At 38.5% G+C, this 15,887-nt stretch overlaps 1 pseudogene; it reads left to right on the plus strand.

The window, feature by feature from the left end:
- The first annotated feature begins 238 nt into the window (after positions 1–238).
- On the plus strand, positions 239–561 carry LOC103008554 (ATP synthase subunit g, mitochondrial-like; annotated as a pseudogene).
- The last annotated feature ends 15,326 nt before the right edge of the window (positions 562–15,887 follow it).

Below are 15,887 nucleotides of genomic sequence, written 5' to 3' on the forward strand. Positions count from 1 at the left end.
TCTCAAATCTTCATTCCAACAACTTCTCATGGCCTCTCTGAGTGATTCCCCCACCTAAGTGATTATTGACTTCCCTCTCTTCCTTCAGCCTGATTCCTGATGTGTCACTGCCAGCTCAAATCCACTGGTAAAACATTAAGCTCTGCTCTTCTCCATACTTCTACTTCCTGGATCCCTTTCTTTTTATCAGCCTTGTAAAATACCTATACCTGATACAGTCAACCATTCAAGGTGACAATTTGCCCGTAACCTCACTGAGAAAGTCCCAGTGCAAATAAATGCTGCTGTGACTTACTCAAAGCCTAGATTAGCCACATCTTGGCATGATCTTGAGATTGAGCTGGTTTCTCCAAACTCTGCTAAGATTTCTACAACTACTTAGAGCCTGAAAAAATGATCAGCAGTGCTCAAACTGGGTGCTGTAAGTAGCTCACAGTTAAGGAAGCTGTGCTGAAGAGTTTGGTAGCCAGTGAGGCATAGTTGTGGCTTTATATCAGTGAGATCATAGGCAAGCCTGGTATTATTGGCTATAATGTTTCAGGACCAGTCTTTAACATCTGATTATATTTGGTTTATTATTTGAGTGTTCTTGGACCATGTGTGATCAGACTGGTATCTGAATAAAATAAGATAACGTATGATAAAAAAATACCTACACCGGGCTTCCCTGGTGGTGCAGTGGTTGAGAGTCTGCCTGCTAATGCAGGGGACACGGGTTCGAGCCCTGGTCTGGGAAGATCCCACGTGCCGCGGAGCAACTGGGCCTGTGAGCCACAATTACTGAGCCTGCGCGTCTGGAGCCTGTGCTCCGCAACAAGAGAGGCCGCGATAGTGAGAGGCCTGCGCACCGCGATGAAGAGTGGCCCCCGCTCGCCACAACTAGAGAAAGCCCTCGCACAGAAACGAAGACCCAACACAGCCATAAATAAATTAAAAAAAAACAAAACAAAAAACCTACACCTTTTTCATGCATGAAACCCCATTTATCGATTCTAATATCTCCTATGATATCCTAAGTTTCAAAACATTCATATTTAGCTTTTATAATAAGTCTAAAATTCACAGCAATACTTAAGTTTATACATCTTTCCTAATAATTTCCAATGTTGCTTCTCAATTATCACCTTCAAATCTATAAGCCCCTGAACTATTTATAACTCCCAACACTGAGAAACCACTTCCTCTTTTCTTTACACTCCTGCTGGATTCGCATTTTTCAATTTCCCCTTGCAAGGGCCTGCAGCTGTGTTTTTTGACACAGCTGTTAGATTTTGTCATAACTCCAATGACCTTTGCTCTCATTTTTATTTTACTCACATCATCATAACATTTCTGATAAATCCCTCTTTATAAACGTATGGCCTTTTGAACTTTTTAAACAATCTAATGGGTTTAAAAGGGGAAAGGTGGAGCAAGGGATAAATTAGGAGTTTGGGATTAACATATACACACTATATATAAAATAAATAACCAACAAGGACCTACTGTATAGCACAGGGAACTATAGTCAAAATTTTGTAATAACCTATAAGGGAAAAGAATCTGTAAAAGAATATTTTTATATATATAAATCACTTTGCTGCATACCTGAAATTAACACAACATTGTAAATCAACTTCAATTGTAAATATCTCAATTAAAAAAAAAACTTTTTTTTAATCTAATGGGTTTAGCTTCTCTCCTTCATGGTAATTCCTAGTTCATCTTGAGTGTAAAGAAGATTCCTCTCTTGCCCTTGGCTCATCTTGGCATTCAGTTCCTCCATCGCAGAGCAGTCTTTGAACAAAGTACATCATATTCCTGACACATATGAGGGGAAAGGGAAAGTAGGGGTTTACTCCCATTGCTGTAATGTGGACAGGTGCCCAAGAAATACTTAATGCTGTTACCCCTTGGGAAAAATCACAATAAGACTGCTTCTGATCCCTAATCCACTCAATCTTTCATTTATTCATTCAACAAATATTCATTTATCAATGACTATTAGCTTAGCATCTCGATAGGCGTTATGGAGAGAGATGATGAGCAAAACAGGCGTGGTCTCATGAAGTTTATAATCCAAAGGAGAACCAATAATAAATAATCACACAAGCATAGAAATGATGATAAAGGTCATAAAGTCTATTAAGGAAATGTTCAAGAGGCTATGGGAGAGTTGAGAAGAGGGATTTAACTTAGATTGAGGATTTGGAGGAGGCTGGGCTAAAAAAGAGAGGGTGAAGGGATTGGCCAGGAAAAGAGTAGAAAGAAGAGGACAACAGTTAGGGGAAAATAGTTCATACAAAAGCCCTACGTCAGGAGAGAGCCTGTAGATTTGAATAACTAAAAGGACCCCACTGTGGCTGGAGAGTGATGAGAAAGGGAGAGAGTGGCATGGCCTGTGGCTGGACAGGTGGGTGGAAGGCTGATCACGCAGGACCTTGAAAGCCACATTCATGAGTTACAATTCAGCAGAAGAGTAACGGGATCTGATTTTCATTTTTAAACATTCACTCATTGCAGGGTGAGTTGAAGGGGGCAAGCATGGAAGCAGAGAAACAGGTAGAAGGCTATGGAGTAATACAGGCAAAATATGACATGGCAGCTTATCTTTTGATGCTAATAGTGGAGTTGTCAAGAACTGGCCACTTTCAAGAAATATATATAGGGTTAATTATTACTTATTAATTATCAAAATTAATAGGATTGGGGGGCCAAGAGGAGTGGAGAGTCAAGGATGACTCCAAAATTTCTAGAATAAATGAATAGATGGATAGAACTGTCATTTAGTAAGATGGGGAGGAACTGAGGAGAAAAATAATTGCAAGAGTAAGAACTCAGTGTTCAGTTTTTAATATGTTTATTTTGAGATATTGTGAGATATTAAGGACAACTGTGAGTAGCAGTTGGGTCTGGAATTCAGCAAGTAACCATGGACTGGAGATGTAAATTTTGGAGTCTTCAGAGTACCTGCAGTATTTATGGGTTTGGAAGAATATAAAATCCCCTTGGAAAGTATAGAATGAAAAAAAATTTTTACAATTGATCCCTGAAGGACTCCATCATTTAAGGTTGGGCCAAAGGAGATTAAAAACTGACCTCTAGAAATGTTGATTAAAAACCAGAAGGGTCTGTAGTAGTGGATTCTGTAAACTAAGTTTTTCAGATAATCAAACATCTTTTCAGCATATCAGAGAATCAGAAATTGAGCCAGAAAAAAAAAAATCCTGCCATTACCCTCTATAATCATCAAAGAAGAAAGTATGTTAGACTGCAAAAGTTTCTTTTTTCACTGTTAACATTTGTCTGCTTATTATTCCAGTCTTTTTCTGTGCACTTAAAGTTGATATGCATTTTAAAATAAACTTTATAAATATACACCATATTTAATTTTATATCATCCTTTTCCACAGCACTGTAACAGTTTCCTATGTTATTACATATTCATCAAAAACAAGGTTTATAAAAACTGCATTATAGTCTCTGATATAGATTTAACACAATCCATTTAACCACCATGCTCAACATAGATTATTGCACTTTTTAAAAAAGTATGAATGCACTTTTAAGACGTATGAATGATGACAAGTAGATAAATATTTGATAAATGTTTGACTGCAAATTTGATTATACCCTTAGGATAATTACTAAAAGGGGAATTACTGAGGCACAGGACTCAAGCATTTTCAAGGTTCTAGAAAGCATTTTTTTCTTAGGAAAAAACGCTGACCACAGTTCTAGCAACACTGAATATTATCATTAAAACTTTAATTTTAATTACATTTTAATTAAATTTAAGATGTAATAGAAATAATATCTCATTCTGCTGTGTTTTTTTAAATTAAAGTGTAGTTGATTTGCAATATTGTGTTGGTTTCAAGTATACAGCAAAGTGTTTCAGTTATGCATATATATATATTCTTTCTCAGATTCTTTTTCATTACAGGTTATTAAAAAGATATTGAATATAGTTCCATATGCTATACAGTAAATCCTTGTTGTTTACCTATGTTATTTATAGTAGTGTGTATCTATTAATCCCATACTCCTAATTTATCCCTCCCCCCTACCTTTCCACTTCAGTAACCATAAGTTTGTTTTCTATGTCTCTGCAGCATTTTATTTTATTTTTTTAATTTAATTTTTTTATTGGAGTAGAATTGCTTTACAATGTTGTGTTAGTTTCTGCTGTACAATGAAGTGAATCAGCTATATGTATACCTATATCCTCTCCCTCTTGGACCTCCCTCCCACCCCCCACCCCCCACCCCCTGCCCCATCCCACCCATCTAGGTCGACACAGAGCACCGAGTCTGTTTTCCAACTGGAGATATACAAAAGGGATTCAAGCATCAACCAAGTGGATTGGTAACACCAATGAAGATGGCAGAATAGCGACCACAAGGGGCTTGTCCCTCCCTGGAAACATCAAATTATCTGGCAAAAACTGTGAGGATCAACCTAATTGGAACTCTGGAAGACAGAGAAAGCTTTACAGCAACCAAGTAAACATTTAACCAGAAGAAGGCCACTAAAATATAGTCAGAGAACTCTGTGGCATTTTAACTTAGCCTTGCCCCGCCCTTCTCCTCACATGGTGGTCTTCAAGATGGCAGTTTGAGTTCCAAGTACGAGTACCTGGTACTGGAGGGAGTAGAGAAAACCTTGTTCCCAAGGAATCACGTTTGTTTTGACGTGTCTATGGGTTCCTTGAAGCACAACACAAGGAGCCTGCCTTGTTTCACCTATCTTGGACTGCCCTCAGGGTGGAGGACATTCCTCGAAAATATTGACAGCCAAATGAACAAGCTGCTGCCACCTAGGACAAAAATCAACAGTTGAAGCAAACAGTAGACATGACAAAAGGAAGAAAAAGCTGGGGAGTGAGATTCTGGGTAATGAAGGCTTTGAAAAACTCCTGAGTATACCAGGGAATCTAGAAAGCCATGCACATGCCCAGGGCATCATGAATGCTCAGAAAAGACTTAGAAAAGACTGTAAGCTTTCACTTTTTTGCCGGGGGCAGGGGCTCATCGCAGCATGCAGGATGTTAGTTCCCCAACCAGAGATCAAACCCGTGCCCCCTACAGTGGAAGCACAGAGTCCTAACCACTGGACCACCAGGGATTTCCCCACTTTTAGCTGATCTTTAGGCTCAGCGTAAATAGGAAGTGAAGGCTAATTCAGAGTTGTAAATGGCCTGGCTAAGCACTGAGGATTGGCCCAACACAGAGCCAATCTGCAAAGACCTGGAGGCAATATTCTTTTCATTTCTTTTCTTTTTTTCTTTTCTTTTTTCCTTGGTTCCAGTCATTTAAAGAAGTCACTATCAAACAACTAGCTGACTACTAAGCTAAAGAAATGGAGACTTCAGAGATCCAACAAAGAATACATTCTTTACAAAAATAGCTTAGAAAAGTCACTAAACAAACAACTACAACCGAGAGCAAGGACCAAAAACAGATTCTAGAAAGAAGAGTGTTTGCTTTTCAGCATTTTCTGTTTAGAAAGAATAGTTTTCTTTCAACAAAGGGCGCAGGAACAACTGGACATCCACACGCAAAAGAATAAAATTGGACTCCTACCTCACACCAAACACTAAAATTAACTCAAAATAGATCAAAGACCTAAATATAAGAGCAAAAATTATAAAACTTGGAAGAACATATATAAGCAAATCTTCATGACCTCAGTTTTGCTGTGGTTTCTTAAATATGATACCCAAAGCATAAGCAACAAAAGAAAAAATAGAAAAATTAGACTTCATCAAAATTAAAAACTTTTTTGCATCAAATGACACTATCAAGAGAGTGAGATGACAATCCACAAAATGGGAGAAAATGTTTTCAAATCATATATCTGATATGGATCTAGTATCTAGAATATGTAAAGAACACTTGTAACTCAACAACAAAAAGATAAACAACCCAATTAAAAACCAGGCAAGGGACTTGAATAGACATTTCTCCAAAGAAGAAACACAAATGGCCAGGTAGTACATGAAAAGATACTCAACGTCCTTAGTCATTAGCGAAATGCAAATCAAAATCACAATGAGATACCACTTTACACCCACCAGGCTGGCTAAAATTAAAAGGACAGGTAATAAAAAGTTCTGACAGGGGTATGGAGAAATTAGAACCCTCATACATTGCTACTGGAAATGTAAAATGGTGCAGCCATTGTAGAAAACAGTTCAGTGCTTCCTCAAAAGTTAAACATAGAATTACCATATGACTCAGCAATTCTACTCTTAGGTATATATATTTTTAAAAAAACAATAGACATTCAAAAAAAAATTGTACAAGAATGTTCATGGTAGCTCTATTTATAATAGCCAAAACCAACTCAAATGTTCATCAACAGATGAATAGTTAAACAAAATGTGTTATAACCATACAATGGAAAATTATTTGGCTACAAAAAGGAATGAAGTACTGATACATGCTACAAGATGGATGAACCATTATGCTGAGTGAAAGAAGCTAGACAAAAGGCCACATATTGTATGATTCCATTTATATGAAATCTCCAAAATGGCAAATCCATAGAGAAAGAAAGTAGATTATTGGTTGCCAGGGACTGGAGACAGGGGAGTAGGGAGTGACTATTTAATGGGTACAGGTTTTCTGTTTGAGATGATGAAAATTTTTTCTGGAACTAGATAGTGGTAATAGTTGCACAACATTGTGAATGTACTTATTGTCTCAATCATACACTTTAAAATTTTAAATAATAAATTTCATGTTATGTGCATTTTACCACAGTTTAGAAACAACAAAAATAAAACATCATCCAAGTGAACAAAAAGTGCTTCCAAGATAAATTTATATGCTTTAACTAATTGGCAAACATCATTTCCAGACTTACAACTTCTACTGATCCAATGATGACAGAAAGCAGAAAGAAATGAAACAAACAAAACATGATGCTTACTCACACAATGCTCAGTTATGAAAAGAGAACGTCATCTTTACAACTGAGGTACTCTTACAGGCTGAATTGTGTCCCTGCAAATTCATATGTTTAAGCTCTCATCTCCAGTATCTCAGAATGTTACTGTATTTGGAGACAAGGCCTTTAAAAAGGTGATTATGTTAAAATGAGGCTGTTAGGGTGGGTCCTAATCCAATTTGACTGATAAAAAGAGGAAATTTGGACACACAAAGAGACAACAGAGATGAACAAGCACAGAGGAAAGGCCATATGAGGACACAGTGAGAAGGTGGCCATCTGCAAGCCAAGGAAAGAGGCCTCAGAAGAAACCAAACCTGACAACACCTTGATCTTGGACTTCAGCCTCCAGCGTGGTGAGAAAATAAATTTCTGTTATTTAAGTTACCCAGTCTGTAGTATTTGTCATGGCAGCCCTAGAAAACTAATACAGGTACACAGACCTGAAAGTGACTTACTACAGAATCCACACACAAGAAATTTAGAAAACTGTTTGGCAATCTGAATAGAAAGCAGGAAGACATAGACTAAGTGATAAGGAGTAAAAGATATGAGGAGAGAAAATAATGACATGAAAAGACCTGATAAAGAAGGAGAACAGGAAACTGAAAATACATTATCAGAATAAAATCTTCATTGCCAAATGATAAACAACAAGCCAACACTATAAGAAAGGGAATTAGTGGGCTTCCCTGGTGGCGCAGTGGTTGAGAGTCTGCCTGCCAATGCAGGGGACATGGGTTCAAGCCCTGGTCTGGGAAGATCCCACATGCTGCGGAGCAACTAGGCCTGTGAGCCACAACTACTGAGCCTGCGCGTCTGGAGCCTGTGCTCCGCAACAAGAGAGGCCGCGACAGTGAGAGGCCCGCGCACCGCGATGAAGAGTGGCCCCCGCTTGCTGCAACTAGAGAAAGCCCTCACAGAAATGAAGACCCAACACAGCCAAAAATAAATAAATAAATAAATTTAAAGAGAACATTATATATTAAAAAAAAAAAGAAAGGGAATTAGTGACATACTATGTAAATGTGAGAATTCTACCAGACTATAGAGGAAGAAGGCAAAGTATGAAAATGCTGTGGTGATCATTCTGTAATGCATAGAAATATTGAATCACTATGTTGTACACCTGGAACTAACATAAGGTTGTAGGTCCATTATACCTCAATATAAATAAATAAATAAATGACTAAATAAATAAATAAAATGAAATAGAGATTATAAATTATAGAAAATAGAGACAACATAAAAAGTGTAAGACTTCTTGAGGAAGAAACAAAGCTAATAAAATGGAAGCAATAGTCATTGAAATAAATTAACTTCCAGCATTGAAAAACTTCTAAATATAAAAATCAAAGGTCAATAAGAACAGAACCGTATCTGGTTGGTTTCTGGCAAAATTTTTCAAATTACAAGGATAAAGAAAAAGTCCCCAAAACTTCCAGACCAAAAAAAAAAGGGGGGTTAACCTTTAAGGCTGTCATTGAGTGGGATCGCTTTCCATGATTGATAATCATTTAAAAAAATTATTGGTGCTGTTCAGTTGAAGACTTGATAGCAATGATTAAATAACTTTTCAACTCTTTGCAAATGTAGAACATTATCTTTCCCAGGGAATCACAAGTAATTTGCTTTTTTAATAGTCAAGCATAAGAACAAGTGAAGGTTTTAAATGCCAAGGAAATTGAGAAATATTTTGTATATTTTTAATTCCATATTAAATGACCTGACCTAAAATTTATATATTAAATTAGAAAAGAATAATAAACGACCCACTGGCAGATGTCATCAGTTATCAAGCCCTCTCAATGTCATGTTCCATCTTGGATCACAGATGACGCTATAATAATCATGCATAAGAGTAACTATCTGCTGTACAAGCTCGTATCAGTTAGCTTTTGCTGTATAACACACCACCTCAAAACTTAGTGGCTTAAAACAGCAACCATTGTATTTGCTGACAATTCTAGGGGTTAAGAATTGCGGTGGGCTCAGCTGGGGGTCTTGTTGAGGGTCATGCCCATGACTGCAGTCATCTGGCGACTGTCGGACTGATGGTCTGAGATGGCTTCACTCACGTTTGGTGGTTTGGTGCTGGCAGAGGGCTGTGCCACAGGACTCCAGCAACCCAGCCCAAACTTTGTATGGTGGCAGCACTACAAGAGGGCAGGCTCCAGTGTGCTCTTCTTTAAGCCTGTCCTTGCAACTCTTCTGCAGATGCCCCATTGTCCAAAACAAGTCACGTGGCAAACCCAGAGTCAATATGTGCAGGGACTACACACAAGGGCCTGGAAGGAGGGAGGCTATCCTCTACCGAAACAATCCATCACAAAATCAACCATATAAACGTGCTGAAATGGTACAAGTTTTAGGAATTTACTCTAAGCAAATAATCAGATATGAAAAAAAATTCATTTAAAGATGTCTTTCAAAGCATTATTCATGATAATGAAAAATTAGAAGCAATCTAAATGCCCAGTTATAAAAGATTAGCCAAGTAAACCTATATGATGCAATACAACTATTTTTTTAAATTACTGACAAAAGAATATTTATTGATATCAGAAAGTATTCCAAATAAGTTTATGGTAAATTTTTAAGAAAGCAGCCTACAATACATGTAACACTGCTTTTGTAAAAAAAAAAAAAAAAAAAAAGTAAATAAATACCATATGGAGACATAGAAACAGATATCATAGAAAAAAAGACTAAGTGAATGTACTCTAAATTTTAATAGTGATTGAGAGTATAATGATATGGACTCTGAAATAAGACAGATCTGGGTCTGAGCAACTAGGTAAGTAAATCTGATCAATCATTTAATCTCTCTGCGTCTCCGTTTTCCTCAACTTTAAATTAGTTTATAGTTTAACAACTGATAGGGTTGTTGTGAGGATTAAATATGATAATGCTTGTAGTGTAGTGCTTGGCCAACCAACGTTTGTTTGTATTACTGTGATTTGCTAAATACGAAATAATTTTTCTTTTTTTTTATCCTCATTTTCCTCTGATGAGACTGAATTACTTTTACTTAATAACAAAACTAACTAAAAAGAATAGTAAAAATAGCTTTTCTTGGAATCATTGGGATTTTGTTTAAATGTTAAACAAGGCTTCATACAGATGGAAAGGAGCCAAAACCCAAGTTCTGCAGCCCCAGTTCAGCAAAGGAAAGGCTCCCCATTCAGAGAGGCCCTGGAGAAATCAGGTCCCCTGCATTGAGAAGCTGCCAGTCAGGACATGCTAGACATTCCTCATACATTCTAAACATAAGGCACAAAGTTCAGGTGGGACATTTACTTAGCAAATGTTTGACATCACATCGGAGGGCCACTGATAGCTGGGAAGTTAACTTTTATTAGGCAAGATCTACTTCACTATGGACCAGTTTTTGTGCCAACAGCCAACCAACTTCAACAGGGTGTTATAATGACAATATGTCCTTTATGTCTGGCAGGTTTCATTAACAACCTTGCCATTCCCAGCATGGGATGTTTGGAACTCAAACTAGTTTATCAGCAGTTTGCTTTCCAACTAATAATTCACATTTTAAAATAAGCAACCATCAAAATGCCAAGTTTACTTCTTTGTATTTGAGCAGGACAAGAACCCTATATTCAGAAAAGCAGAAAGGCTAACAACACTTCACAAATTTCAGTCAATATAATAGTGTCAATGAATCTTGCAAACTAAATTAATCCAGTGCATGTAGTTGATAAAGGTATTTATGTTTAAAAGCAACAATTGTTCCAGACACTGCAACTTTGTTGATGGCCAAGTTTGTGTTCCATATTATTTATATTTCCCATAACACCTGGCAAAGTATTTTGCACAAGAAATACATGGGCCAGGGCTTCCCTGGTGGCGCAGTGGTTAAGAATCCGCCTGCCAATGCAGGGGACACGGGTTCAAGCCCTGGTCTGGGAAGATCCCACATGCCGCGGAGCAACAAAGCCCGTGAGCCACAACTACTGAGCCTGCGCTCTAGAGCCCGTGCTCCACAACAAGCGAAGCCACCACAATGAGAAGACTGCGCACCACAATGAAGAGTAGCCCGCACTCTACAACTAGAGAAAGCCCACGCTCAGCAACGAAGACCCAACACAGCCAATAAATAAATAAATAAATAAATAAATAAATAAATAAAAATTTTTAAAAATTAAAAAAATAAAAAGAAATACATGGGCCAGATTGGTTTCCTTGACTAATATCCAAAACACGTGAATTGACATTGGGTGCTGTTGTCTTGCAAATACAAGCTCAACTCCATAACCATAGGGAAAGCATTTGATGCATTTTATAAAATAACAATGAGGCATCTTACTTTTTAGACATCATTATGGCAAAAGAACAGAGACAAATTGAAAACATATTTAGAGTGTAAAAAACCTACAGCAAAACTGTACCTTCCATTAGGTAAGCAGTCTGTTCTTAACAAGATATTCATCTCAGGCACAGGTTATGAGACTGGAAGCTAATCTAGTATGGCCCCCTCTTCTGCATTGCTTTAATTCAGTTTTGAACTTTAATTCAGGAGAACACTGATAAAAGAGATATGTTAAATAACTCAAAGCCAGTCTTTCTTTTTAATTTATGTAATTTCTTTAAAAAATTTTATATAAATAACAAAGTCTGGTTATATCATATTTTAAACTTTTTATAATGGAATATTTCAAACATACATAAAAGTAGACAAATTAGTATCCTGAAGTCCCACATACACATCACCAGCCCAGCCACACCTTCATTTATTCTTCCCACTTCCATAGTATTTTGAAACAATTCCCAGACATCATATTATTTCATCCACTAATATTTCAGTAATTAACCTAAATGATAAGGGCTCCTTTATTGATAACTCTAATACCATCATAATATCTGAAAAATTAACAAAAATTACTTAATGTAATCAACTATCCCAGTTAATTTAAATTCCAGTTGTCCCATAAAAATTGCCATAAATAGATTTATTGTTGTTTTAAAGTATGTTCCCTCAGGATCCAGATAAAGTCTGCATACTGCAATTGGTTATATCTTTTAAGTCTCCTTTAATTAGTAGATTCCCTCTCTATTATTTTGTGTGTGATTCATTTTTACTGAATAAATCAAGTTGTTTGTCCTTAAGATTCCCTCATTGGTTTATTGATTATACCCCCCCCCCCCCCAGGATATAGTTTGACTTGTTTCCCCTATTCTCTATATTTCCTATAAATTGGTACTTGGTTGTAAAGGCTCTATGAGAGTCAAGGGGTTTTTTGGTGGGGGGGGTGGTGTTTGGTTTTTTGGGTGGTTGGGGATATGGCAGGACTTTTTCCTAGCTGGCATTGTGTTCGGTCATATCATTTTCAGTGCAGTCTTTTTTTTTTATTTATTTATTTATTTATTTATTTATTTATTTATTTATTTTTGGCTGCATTGGGTCTTTGTTGCTGCATGCGGGCTTTCTCTAGTTGCGGTGAGCGGGGGCTACTCTTCATTGCGGTGCACGGGCTTCTCATTGCAGTGGTTTCTCTTGTTGCGGAACGCGGGCTGTAGGCATGCAGGCTTCAGTAGTTGTGGCATGTGGGCTCAGTAGTTGTGGCTCGCGGGCTCTAGAGCACAGGCTCAGTAGTTGTGCACGGGCTTAGTTGCACAGTTGATCTTCCTTGACCAGGGCTCGAACCTGTGTTCCCTGCACTGGCAGGGATTCTTAACCACTTTGCCACCAGGGAAGTCCCCAGTGCAGTCTTTTAAAAATATCTTTTCCAGGAATTCCCTGGCGGTCAACTGGTTAATACTCTGTGCTTTTGAGGGCCTGGGTTCAATCCCTGGTCAGGGAACTCCCGCAAGCCGCACAGCACAGCCAAATATATATATATATATATATACACACACATATATATACACACACACACATATATATATACACATATATATGTATCCTTTCCTTTTTCTCTTGTTTCATCCTCTCTTTGTTTCACCTATGCCACCCATCTACAAGTGACCCATATTAACAACCCAGGGCATATCCCTCCATATTTTCTCCCTGTTCACTTAAATATCTTTACACACGTGCACATAGAGATTCCCTGTCTACTTTACAAAAGTGAGGTCATGGAAAGCCTTCCAAGCCAGGTGGTAGAGCTATAATTTGTTCTATTTAATGGCTTCAAAATAATATTCCATGTACACATCTACCGTGATTTACTCAGCCATCCCACTTTTGGTGGCAATCACTTTGCTCCTGGATCTTGTTGCCACCTCTTGTTCATATGTACATGTATACTGGCTTTGTTTTTATAAAATGGATTCCCAGCAGTGGGATTGCTGGGTCAAAAAGTAATATGTATTTTTTATTTTAATAGATGTTTCCAGATAGCTTTCAAAAAAGGCTGTAGCGGTTCACATATCCACCAGCCAAGGATGAGATCAACCTTTCTCTGACAATATAAAACAGTCTCAAGGAGCAAAAAATAGTCACAGATGAGAGTCACATGTTGGGAGCCAGCAAGGGGCGGGGGTCATTCAAGGAGAGGAAAAAAAGCTCTATGGGCTTCCTTCATCAACAATTAATGAGCCAATAGTGAGTGATTCCTCAATAGGAAAGGCCCTACTTATTTATCCTTGCATCTCATGAGCCTAACACAGGCTGGCACTGAACAAACAGTTCAGAAGACCTTAAAACAGGGTCTGAAGACAGTTATCTCTAACTGCCAAATGTTGTTTTTAACTCCTCTCCATTTCCTGGATCCCAGTGAGTTATTTCCTACTGGATGGCACTTGTATATCATGCAATGGCACTGGTATATCATCAAGCATCTGCTCATAATTTCCTTTGATTGTTTATCATCTCAGTTAAGATTCTGGGAAAAGGAAGTTGTCTTGGAAAGGAAGAAACCAGTAAACTTAGCAAGAGGATTATTCTTAAGCCAGGGGATAAAAAAACGTTTAATGCTCTACGTGTGTTGGTCACACCAGAAGGAGTAACCACCTCCTTCCCTCTGCAAGAGTCACATTTTTCTTACTAAACCTCCACCCTTATTTCTCGCAAGTCTCCCTGTTGCTGAGAATCCCCCGTGTTTCTGATCTTTTCCCTCCATTCTCACCCATCTTCTCTTGCTCCATGTGCCTTGACGGGACAATGTTCACCGATATAATACTCCTCACCCCACCTTTCAAACCAAGACCTCTTGTTTGAGTAAGTTAAAACGATGTGTAGGGCTTCCCTGGTGGCGCAGTGGTTGAGAATCTGCCTGCTAATGCAGGGGACACGGGTTCGAGCCCTGGTCTGGGAAGATCCCACATGCCACGGAGCAGCTGGGCCCGTGAGCCACAATTGCTGAGCCTGCGCGTCTGGAGCCTGTGCCCCGCGACGGGAGGGGCCGCGATAGAGAAAGGCCCGCGCACCGCGATGAAGAGCGGTCCCCGCACCGCGATGAAGAGTGGCCCCCGCTTGCCGCAACTGGAGAAAGCCCTCGCACGAACCGAAGACCCAACACAGCCAAAAAATAAATAAATAAATAAATAAAATCAAGTAAAAAAAAAAAAAAAAAAAAAAAAAAAACGATGTGTGTTCTGCAAATAAGAAGAATCTTTCCTCAAATAATCTACCAAATGCTCCCATGACTCAGTCCCTTATTATTATACCTAAAGATCTTGCAGTGTAGGGGAACAAAAGATTAGCCCAGCTTCATCTTACAGTTGGGACAGTCAGGAAATGCCAAATGAATAACAAAGTTCCTGGTTTTGACCAAGCCTAGCTATGCATTTATGAACAGGATTTGCAATGCAGCTCCTCGCATGTCAGAGGCATTGTTGGTGTAGTCCGGGGAACCTTTATAGTGGAAGTAAGAGAGCTGCCTGTTGACAAAGGAAGGAGGTAGAGATTACAACCTGTACTGTTTTTACTAGTAAGCCATAAATCCAATTCATGGTTATTCAGAGAAACGCGCTCCACTGAGAGCGACCTTGGAGAGAGGACTATATTATTATGCCAGGAAGGAGGAAGTCAACACGCAAACTCCATAAACAGTCTTTTCTCTCTGGCAACCCTTACAAGAGTGACACCAGCCATACTCCAGGAATTGGATCCCCTACAGCCTGCAGTGCTGGGGTACGTGCTTTTTTCCATTTGACTCCCATTTTAGGAATACCTGTGGCTTGGACCACCCCAGCAGAATGCCATGACGAGGAACCTGATGTATGTCCTCTGAGACAGTGTTGGATCTGGATATTCTCCTTGTGTTTTGGTGTCTGGAAAAAAGTGGAGAAGGCATCTTTGGGCAGAAATCAGAGGGAAATATGGGGGACATACACACTTAGAAGAAAAAGGAGAGTCATATGTTTCGTGTTTTTTCTATGGCAGTATCTAGACTTACCCTTATATAATTACAGCCCAAGTATCAACATCAAAATTTACATTTGAATGAAATTCACAATATAATCTCTGTTTTAAAAGGGAACTAGGAAGAAAACGGAATGGCAATTTCATTCTGGATTTTTTACATCACCTTTGATGACCAGAGGTCTAATGTAGGGAGAGTTCTGAACAAAGAAACACTTTCATATGTTGCCTTATTAAGGAATGGGAATGAAAGAAAGTTTAGCACTTAAGAATTGAATTTGAATGCAGGTATGTTAACAGTCCAGATAAGGCGCTGCTGACAAATGATTTCATTAACTGAACACCTAGATGGGATCATTTGACAAAGGAAGCAAGTGTTCCAACCCTGGTGTCAGGGCTACTGAAGCTGAACTCCTAAACTGGGTCCACTGGAATTGAGGGATCCAGACACATGGCAAGAATTCTGGTTCTCAACATGCAGATCAGTCAAAACATCTGATTTTTTAAAAAGTCTATTTGGGAAAATTTTAAAACGGCACCAAACACGATTGCTGAGTCAGCAAAACCTACTGATGTTACAGCCTTTTCTTGGCCCTTTTCCCATCTCTACCCCATGACCACCCAGGTGTCT

The sequence above is a fragment of the Balaenoptera acutorostrata genome, chromosome 8, assembly GCF_949987535.1.
Source record: "Balaenoptera acutorostrata chromosome 8, mBalAcu1.1, whole genome shotgun sequence".
In the NCBI taxonomy this organism is placed as follows: Eukaryota; Metazoa; Chordata; class Mammalia; order Artiodactyla; family Balaenopteridae; genus Balaenoptera; species Balaenoptera acutorostrata.